The following is a 9103-nucleotide window of genomic DNA, read 5'->3' on the forward strand; positions in this document are numbered from 1 at the left end:
CTTATGACCTGTATATATTGATGTTTTCCCTTTTACCTATAATAATAATAATATGTAAAAAACTGGTAAAAAAATTCGTATTACTGTTTCATCCTTAATTATTTTTAAAAAGATAATAAACTATTTAAATAAAAATAACTATATAGTCCAATAAAATAACAACATATCACAAATCACTTTTGATATTTTAAGTAATTTTTCGTTACTTTTTATTTAACCATTACTATTAATGTTTTTTCAAAAAATTATGAATTCAACAGCTAAAAAAACACAGTGTCTGCTTTCAGTACAATATATTGCATGTCATTTATGAATAGACGTCACTTATCATTGCGTCCACCAATAAAAGAATTAAAAAAATACTGTTTATTTGTTTGGTATTATTTAATAATAATATGTCTATCAACAATTATTTAATCAGTCTTTTTTCACTTTCAGTTTTGCTATAGAACACTCTTTTACTGTGTGCTTGATTAGTGGGTAACCTGTCACCTCACTATGCAACTTTTATATTCGCCACACGTTCCAAATCTAGGTGAAGTCTAGGTTTCCCTTCACGTAAAGTTCTTCTGAAATCTGTTTATGCTTATGAAACTCACCAAAACTCAGCCTATACACTATATTGAACTATTTTACCCTTGAATTAAAAGTTGCCATCTAATAGATCAAGTGTTGTTAAAAGAGTAGATAACATAAAGTTTTTTTTTTTATGAATATATATTTTATTAATATTTCAAGAATTAGTTTCGAATTAATCTAATTGGCCCATCATTCTTAGTTATTTTTGTTTCGAAGATAGATTTGGACCACAAATTTGAATTGATTTGAAGGGAAGAAGAGATGAAATAAATGTACGAGTGCAAATGGATTTATATGTATAATGTCCTATAGTATAATATAAAAAATTAGAAATATAATAGTTCATCGCTCAGATGATAAGATTAAAATTATAGTTAATGCACTAATGCAGGAAGAGGATTTGACAGCGGTTACTTTTGTCATTTTGCTCTGGTTCCAAAACCGAGGCATATTAGGACGAGGCCAAATGGGGTCAGGCTATGGCCTCGGGTGTGAACCGAAGCAGAAACCCCACATTTTGCCTTGGTTCTTATGAGAACTGAAGCCATATGGTGCGATAGAAAATCAACCCTAGGTTCTTCCGCCACCTGGGTTCTTCCGCCACCTGAGTTCTTCCACTACCTTCAGAACACCATGGAAGTTGTTGTCCATCTTCGACTCACCGAAAAACACCACACCTCCTAGGAACCTTCGCCACTCACATCTTCACTCATCAACGAGTCCATTATCATCTCACAACAGTCACCAAAGACAGAACCACCAACGTTCACCTCAAATCTGCATCATGAACAACAACATCGTGGATTGTAGCAGCGTTCATAGGGAAGGAGACCCAACGGTGTGACGTGGTGGTGCAAGGTAGACGGAGCAACAGACCTGTGGTGGCACGAATAGTTGGAGCTCAACAACAGTAGGAGCGAGGCGCGATGAGAGGAATCACAGGCGTGAGGAAGAAGAAGAAGAAGAAGAAAAGAGATTCGCGTTTTTGAACCCTAACAGAACATATGGCATCGGTTCAATTTTTAACTGAGGTAAAAAACTCTTTTTGGCACCGGTTCAATTTCACCTGAGGCCAAACATCATTCTAGTAGCATTTTTGAAATAATGGCCAACTTTTTGGCCTCGGTTCAATTTTTAACCAAGGCAGAAAACCCTTTTTGGCACCGGTTTTCTTAGAACCGAAACAGAAATGTGTTTTCTGCCTCGGGTATATTCTGAACCGAGGCATAAAACTTGGAAAAATTTACAAAAATGTCACCGCGCCATTTTATGCTTCGGTTAAGTGACAACCAAGACCTATAACACGAGTTAAAAAACCCAAACTGCACTAGTGATAGTTACATATGATCACCTAAAAAATATTTTTTATTTTATTTTAAATTTAAACAATTATATATGATCAAATAACTTTCATTTCTTATATATAAATAGATGATAGAGCACGTGAGGGACATGAATAGTGAAATAGTGTTAGAGAGGTGTAGATAATAAAAGTTACTTATGTTGGTTTTGTAACATCCCTTTAAAGATGTTACGTATAATTTATAATTCGTCAAAACTTTCAACACACACAAACTCTGATACCATCACTTGAAAGTGAGAACAATCTACTAAAACTTTATTTCATCAATGTGAATCAACCTTTTTAAAAAAATAACCAAACCAATATAAGTCATCAAAGGAAAACTATTTAAAAGAAAAAAAAACTTCCAAATTCAAATTAAACTTCTACTAAAGTCAATTATACATCTTATTCAAAAGACAAAACCATTTGCTTTCCAAAAACTCCCATAAGCTTTTCCAACGAGCTTCTCATAATGATGTTTCTCCAACTGCAACTACATCAACATATGCTCCTATATAATGCAAGTTATGTGATCTTGATAGGTGGAAATCACAACCACCAACATCCAATGGTGAGTTAACCAATTGAAACATCAAATAACAAATTTAATGCCAACATACAACTCACCTAACATGATTATGTATGTTCATACTCAACCAATTCATATTACCACTAAGTAATATCACACAATATGGCATTCTCTTCTAACCAATCATTTATCTTTCATGCGCACCAACACCTCTTGGAAAAGGTCTTTTCCTTACTTTCCATAAGCAACAACTCTACCTGCTCACCAAAGCTTAGGTAAGAGCACTCTTGCTAAGCTCATGACAAAGCTTTATGGTTGAAAGAAACTCTTTTACCAGAATTACGAAAGCCTTCTAGGTAAAAAAACCAATTTGGCGTATATCATCTTACGCCAAATCATAACCAATCATCATGTGATGAACGATACCTCATCCTATCATACATATTCAACATAAAATATCATAACAATCATACCATACCAGAATCATCACTCCAAGACCTACAATTCCATTCAAATCAAACAAAACAGATAAAATAGGCACCCTGATGCTCAACACTAGGCTCAACGCCATTCGCCTCGTAATTTCCACCGCTTAGTACTAGAAAGCCAGAGTTCAATGCCAAACCTCTCACAATTCCACCGCTCAATGCCAAAACCAGTGCTCAGTGCCCAAAGCCTCGCAAAACCTATCGCTCAATGCCAGAGAGCTAGTGATCAACACCCCATGCTAGCTACACAAAAAATATAAAAACAACGACTTTCATGAGAGCCTCGTGTAAATGTATCGATGGTTGATGATGACAGCGTTTGAGGTTTAGTGGGAGAAGATGAAGGTGATGATATGTCATCATTTGGCTGGTCAAATTTTTGAGTCAGGATGATTGAGACATGGCAACTTTTTATCAGGCAAATTTAGAGAGTGAGGATAGCCATGTGATAGTCTTTAATTGGTTAGCTTTGTGAGTAGAGGATTGCTTAAGAAGTAGAGTGCATATGTAAGTTAGGGGGTGGACAACATATATTTTCGGAATTTGCCAATTTTAGTCTTTTCCTGAAGGTTGTTTGCAATTTCTTTATTTTCACACCTTGTATGAGATTAACATAACTTCAGTTGTATCAAGAAAACAATAGAATATCTAAGAACATATGTTATTTAAGTCAAATGCTATTTTTTATGTATTTTTATTTCACAAGGCCACCATTGGAATTTGGTCTTATTTTGAAGGTGTTTTGTAATTTTTTTTATTTATTTTCACACCTTGTATAAGATTAACATAACTTCAACTACATCAACAAATATTAGAATAGCCAAGAAAATATGTTATGCAACTCAAATATTATTTTCGACGTGTTTTTATCTCATGAGGCCATCATTGGAATTTGACCTTATTCTCAAGGTATTTTGTAATCTCTTTATTTTCACACCTTATATGAGATTAACATAATTTTAGGTGCATCAACAAACATTAGAATATTCAAGAAAATATTTTATGCAAATCAAATGCTACTTTTGTTGCGTTTTATCTCACGAGGCCACAATTATATCCATTTATATACATAGAAAAGGCACTTATTTTATTAATATCTTTTAGAAGTCTTTAGAGGTTATTAAGTGCAGGAAACACCTTATTGTAAAAAAAAATGAGTACATAAGAATGCAATGTGATAGAATTTTATGCAGCACACATCACAATGGAACATGCAATGCAACACATTACACATTTTATTATTTCGCTTTTATATGTCATCATTAATGTGATAAAATTTTAAGGTTAAACTAGTTACCTTTTCAAATAGGTTGACTTTTGATACGTAAAAGCACAAGTACTATTTTATTGGGTTTTTTGTTGTTGGATTTCGGCTCGAGGAAGGATCCCAACTTGTAAGTTTTCCAAACAATGGAAAGGTCACAAACATTAATAACATCACATATTTTTCATCACACTATGTCCAAGCGAAATGGAGCATTGTTGCATCAAACTATGGCCAAGGAGGAAATCAAATTTGCTTTCAAGAAAATATTGTTTGAATTCCATTCGGTCAAACATCCCTTCAAACTTACAGCACATGTATAAGGATGGCTTCTTGCATATTTTGAAGTTTGAGATCCATCAAGTCATCCTTCGAAACTCCTTGTGGCCCGTCACACCTATTGGAAATTCTAGGAGCAATGGTGGAACAACTTTGTGTCTAGTGGAAATGTTCTAATCCCAAGTCTGATGATGGAATCGTTGTTCGCTTTAGAGTGTGGGCTCCTGATAAGTGCGTATTTTTTCCCTCATCTAATGTTTAATTCTAGGTATTTAATTGAATTTGTGTGCTTAAAGATTGATTTAATTGGGATTTATTATAATTGGGTTTATTGAGCATGAGGTACAAAAGCATGTTAAAAATAACTTTTTAGTTGCATAAATTTTCTTTGGATATTTTGAGGTGTGTTAGTGCAGCTACAGCTAAGTTGAGCTCATGGAGGTGTGGAAATAAATTGCTCAAAGCTTCATGACACCTTAAAGATAAATCCAAGAATAGGAAATTATCAAAATCACAAAAATCCAAGCCAAGCATTCCATGAAGACGACAAGAAAAGCTTGAAAAAGTGAAGAAGTTTGGCTAAGCAAAGAAGAGAGCAACAAAAAATTGGACCTTGCGATTTTCTTTATCTTTATGATAGAAGATAAATTGGGAAAAATATATCTTAGATATTTTATTTGATATTTTTAAATAATGATCTTATTTAATTATATCATAAAATATTAAAAGATAATAACTACCAAATCTTTTTAAATATGACAAGATCTTCTCGAATCTTTTTAGTTCCACAACAAACAAAAATATCTTGAAGATATTGGATTATTTAGAAGATAATTTAAGGAGATTGCAAAAGGTTGATTTGGAAAATTAATACAAATACTAATTGGTGATAATTTATCATATATCTTTAATTAATTAATTAATTTAATTATATTAGATATTGATATCATCAACCAATTATATTTGTCAAATAGTCTATATCTCTCCAAATATTTTTAAATCTTTATCTTTATCTTTATTTTAAAAGATATTTGAGAGATTTTAGCAACATAAAAGCCTAGTCCAATTCCTATATAAAGAGACCAAGGGAGAAGCAGAAAGAACAAGTTCGGCACTTCAAAATTTAGGAACCCTTAGGGGGACCTAATTTCTTTCTCTCTTTTCTTCTCCCCATTCTTCTATTTTTATTTTGTATTTCATGGATTGCTAAACTTCTTGGGTTGATTCCATTGTAATTTCATTATGGATTTTGAGGTTAGAATGAATTAATTTCTTTGTTCTTTTTATTATTGTTGAGGTTTTAATTCATCTATGTCTTTTATCTTTGAATCACGTAAAAAGTAATGATTTTAAATCTATATACATGTTGATCATATGAGTTCAAGGGTTTTTAAATTGAATTGAGACTTTACTTTGATTTTATTTAGAAACTTTCATATGATTAAATGAGTTTTTACCAATAATTGAGACTTTACTTTGGTTAAAGGTATTTACTCTAACTACAATTAATTGAGACTTTACTTTGATTAATTAAACTTTTTATTTGGTGAGGAGATAAAAGAATAGACATGATTAGGCATAGTAAATTTAATTGAGACTTTACATTGATTAATTTGTAAATCTATAACAATAATTAATTGAGTAATAATCTTTAGATAACCGATGATGAATCTATTTTGAAAAAGCAATGGAATCAATCTATTTTCTTTATTATTATTTTTATTTCTTTTTATCTTTTAAATTTTATTTCTATCTTTGTTTATCTTAATCCCCTATATTTTTTATAATTTTATTTGACTAACTCTTGTATAGTTTTATAAGAACTAATTTGTTAAAAATCAATTCCGTGTTCGTTGGGAGACGACTTTGGGTTACTTTACCCTTACTATTTTGTTGACTACTTTCTTAACAATACTGAAGTTGTTATAGATAAGTAGTATTAATTTGATCGCGTCAACGACAGCGTTATCAAATTTGGCGTCGTTGTCGGGGAATACGGTTAGAATTTTTATCATTTTAGTTCTTTTTTTTTTCTTTTGATTTTATTTTTGTTTATCACTAACATTTTTTTTATCTGAATTTTTTTCTAACATTAATTTTGTTTTCTTTAGTTATTTTTTTAGTTACTTTATTTTATTTTTTATTTTTTTTAAGCATAATTTTTGTTTGAGGATTTTTGTTGGGAAATTTGTGAAACTAGTTGGGAAACACTTTGGCTAAGGAAAGACAAGGTACTTAAGTTGTCCATTGAGACGTACCTCTCTTTCCTGGAAGTCTACTCAGCAAGCTTTCAACTTATTTCTTTTCAGAAAACCTCTTTCAAAAATGAAAAATAATTTTTCATATGAAAATAATCAACATTGTAGTTTTCAAATGGATTACAATTGCTATCCACAACAACCACGTGATTTTCAGCAACAAATTGTCACACCTACTTCTGCACCTGATATAAGTGGGTTAACTTTACGACAATTTAATGATCTATATCCTAGATCATCTTTTATGGGATATGAGCAACAACCATATTCTGAGTGTCCACCTCAGCAACCATATATTCCCAATAGTTTTCAGCAACAATATGTACCACCACATCAAGATGAAGCAACCAATGGACCATCCTATAGGGAAGTTATGATATTAATGGCTGAAGTTATAGAGAAATTAGAGTCCATGGATGAAAGGTTGCGAGTTGATCAACGATGCAGAAATATTGAGCAAGAGTGGTACGAAAATAAACAAATATTGTCTGATATGTTGAGGGATGCAAGTAAGAACAACTTCATAGAATTACTTGTAACTGTTAATACCACCCTTCAACCCCATCAGAGATTTCTTGAAAATCCAGATTTTAACAAACTTCGTCATGAAATCAAAGATGTGCTTCTGAAGTTGGCCATCAGAGCTGAACAAATGTCTGAAGATTTGAGTCAACTAATGAATGATGCAGTGAGAAAGGTCACTTTGGAAGATATGATGAAAATGATGACTGAAATGATGAAGATGAATCAGATAGATCAGAAAGAGATGATGAATGCCGCCACACAAAGCTTGCAGAGTCAGTCTGAAAAACCAATAGCGGAATCACATCACATTGATATATCTACTGATGGATATAATGATTTTCATAGTAATATGTCTACTGATGGACATATTAAGGATGTTGCTGAAGCTGATGAAGAAATTAAAGATTCTCATACAAACATATCTACTGATGGATATGTTGATGCTGCTCAATGTGAATATAAAGTTGTACCTGTTGATGAGGATATGAGTACAAATGATCATTTTCAAGAGCAAAGTTGTGAGGATAATACAATAGAGGAACCAAGTGCAGTTGAAGAGCCAATAATATTCAAAGATACAGCTGAAGCATCTACTATTGCAACTGACTTGATTAATGATGAAGCAGTATAGTCAACAACACCAGGTGAAAATTTTTGCTCAGAAGATGAGATTATAAGGATTACTGATGATCCAGTTAACCATCCAAATGCACCTGATGATGCTCAAGTTGAGTTGAAGCCACACACTCCACACATCAAGTTTCTTGATGTGAATGATGCAAATAAGTTTTCAGTGGTTATCTTTGTTGACATGGCTGCAGAAAAAGAAGAAAGGTTGCTACAATAGGTAAAAAGCTTAGATTCAAATTCTTTTGAAATCATTGTTGATAGAAAAGTTAATTTGCATGCATGTTTGGTTTTTGTTTTTGTTTTTAATTTTAAAAATATTAAAAAAATTTCAAAAATATGTGTTTTTGTTTTCTTTAATAAAATTGTATAAGCTGACTTGTACTTTATAAAATTAAAGAAAATAAATTTTGACATATGGCCAGATTGAGCCAATAGTCATCAAATTTTTCGTTTCCTCCCCAAAATAAGTCCACCAAGGACATTTTTTTTAAATAAGTGTGGGGGAGACAAACTGTAGGTAGAATTTTTCTTTTTTCTGTTTTTCATTTTTTTTTGTTTTTATTTTCATTTTAAAAAGAAAAAAAATTGTGATTTCTTTTTGAAAAAATTGTGAAAGTATTAACTTTTTACTAAGTGAAACTTTTAAACAATATGTCTCATAAGAAATCCACCAAAAATATTTTCCTGCTTTCAATAAAATATATTGACATTGGATTTTGGATTTGATTCAATAATTGGGATGATCATAATTCTGGAAAAATAAAAGCCATGTTGATATGAGTGGTTTGTTTCTATGAATTACTAATTGAGTTGATCTGAGAATTTCTTGATTAAATCTTTTGTGAAAGAGTTTGACCTTATGAGTCTTGAGCCTTAATATAAAGGATGGACCGCCATGTGCCACTCCTATTGTTTTTCTTGAGTGACTTGCTCATACTTGTTTATACTCAAATATTTAGCTTGATTCTTTTGTTTTGCAACTTAGGTGAATATGCATGATTTGATATGATTGAGGCATTTCTTGTTTTTAGCTACTTGGCCAAATACGCCCACCTTGATATTAATCCATTGGTAGCCCCTTTGAGCTTTAAACCTCTTTTTCTTGTTTTAAGCCTATTGCATAACTTTAAAAAGAAAAAGACCATATTCTACCTTAGGAAGAAAGAAGGAGCTAATGGATTGTGTTCAAGAATGGTTGAGGAATAA

This window comes from Vigna unguiculata, chromosome 11 (assembly GCF_004118075.2).
Source record: "Vigna unguiculata cultivar IT97K-499-35 chromosome 11, ASM411807v1, whole genome shotgun sequence".
NCBI lineage: Eukaryota > Viridiplantae > Streptophyta > Magnoliopsida > Fabales > Fabaceae > Vigna > Vigna unguiculata.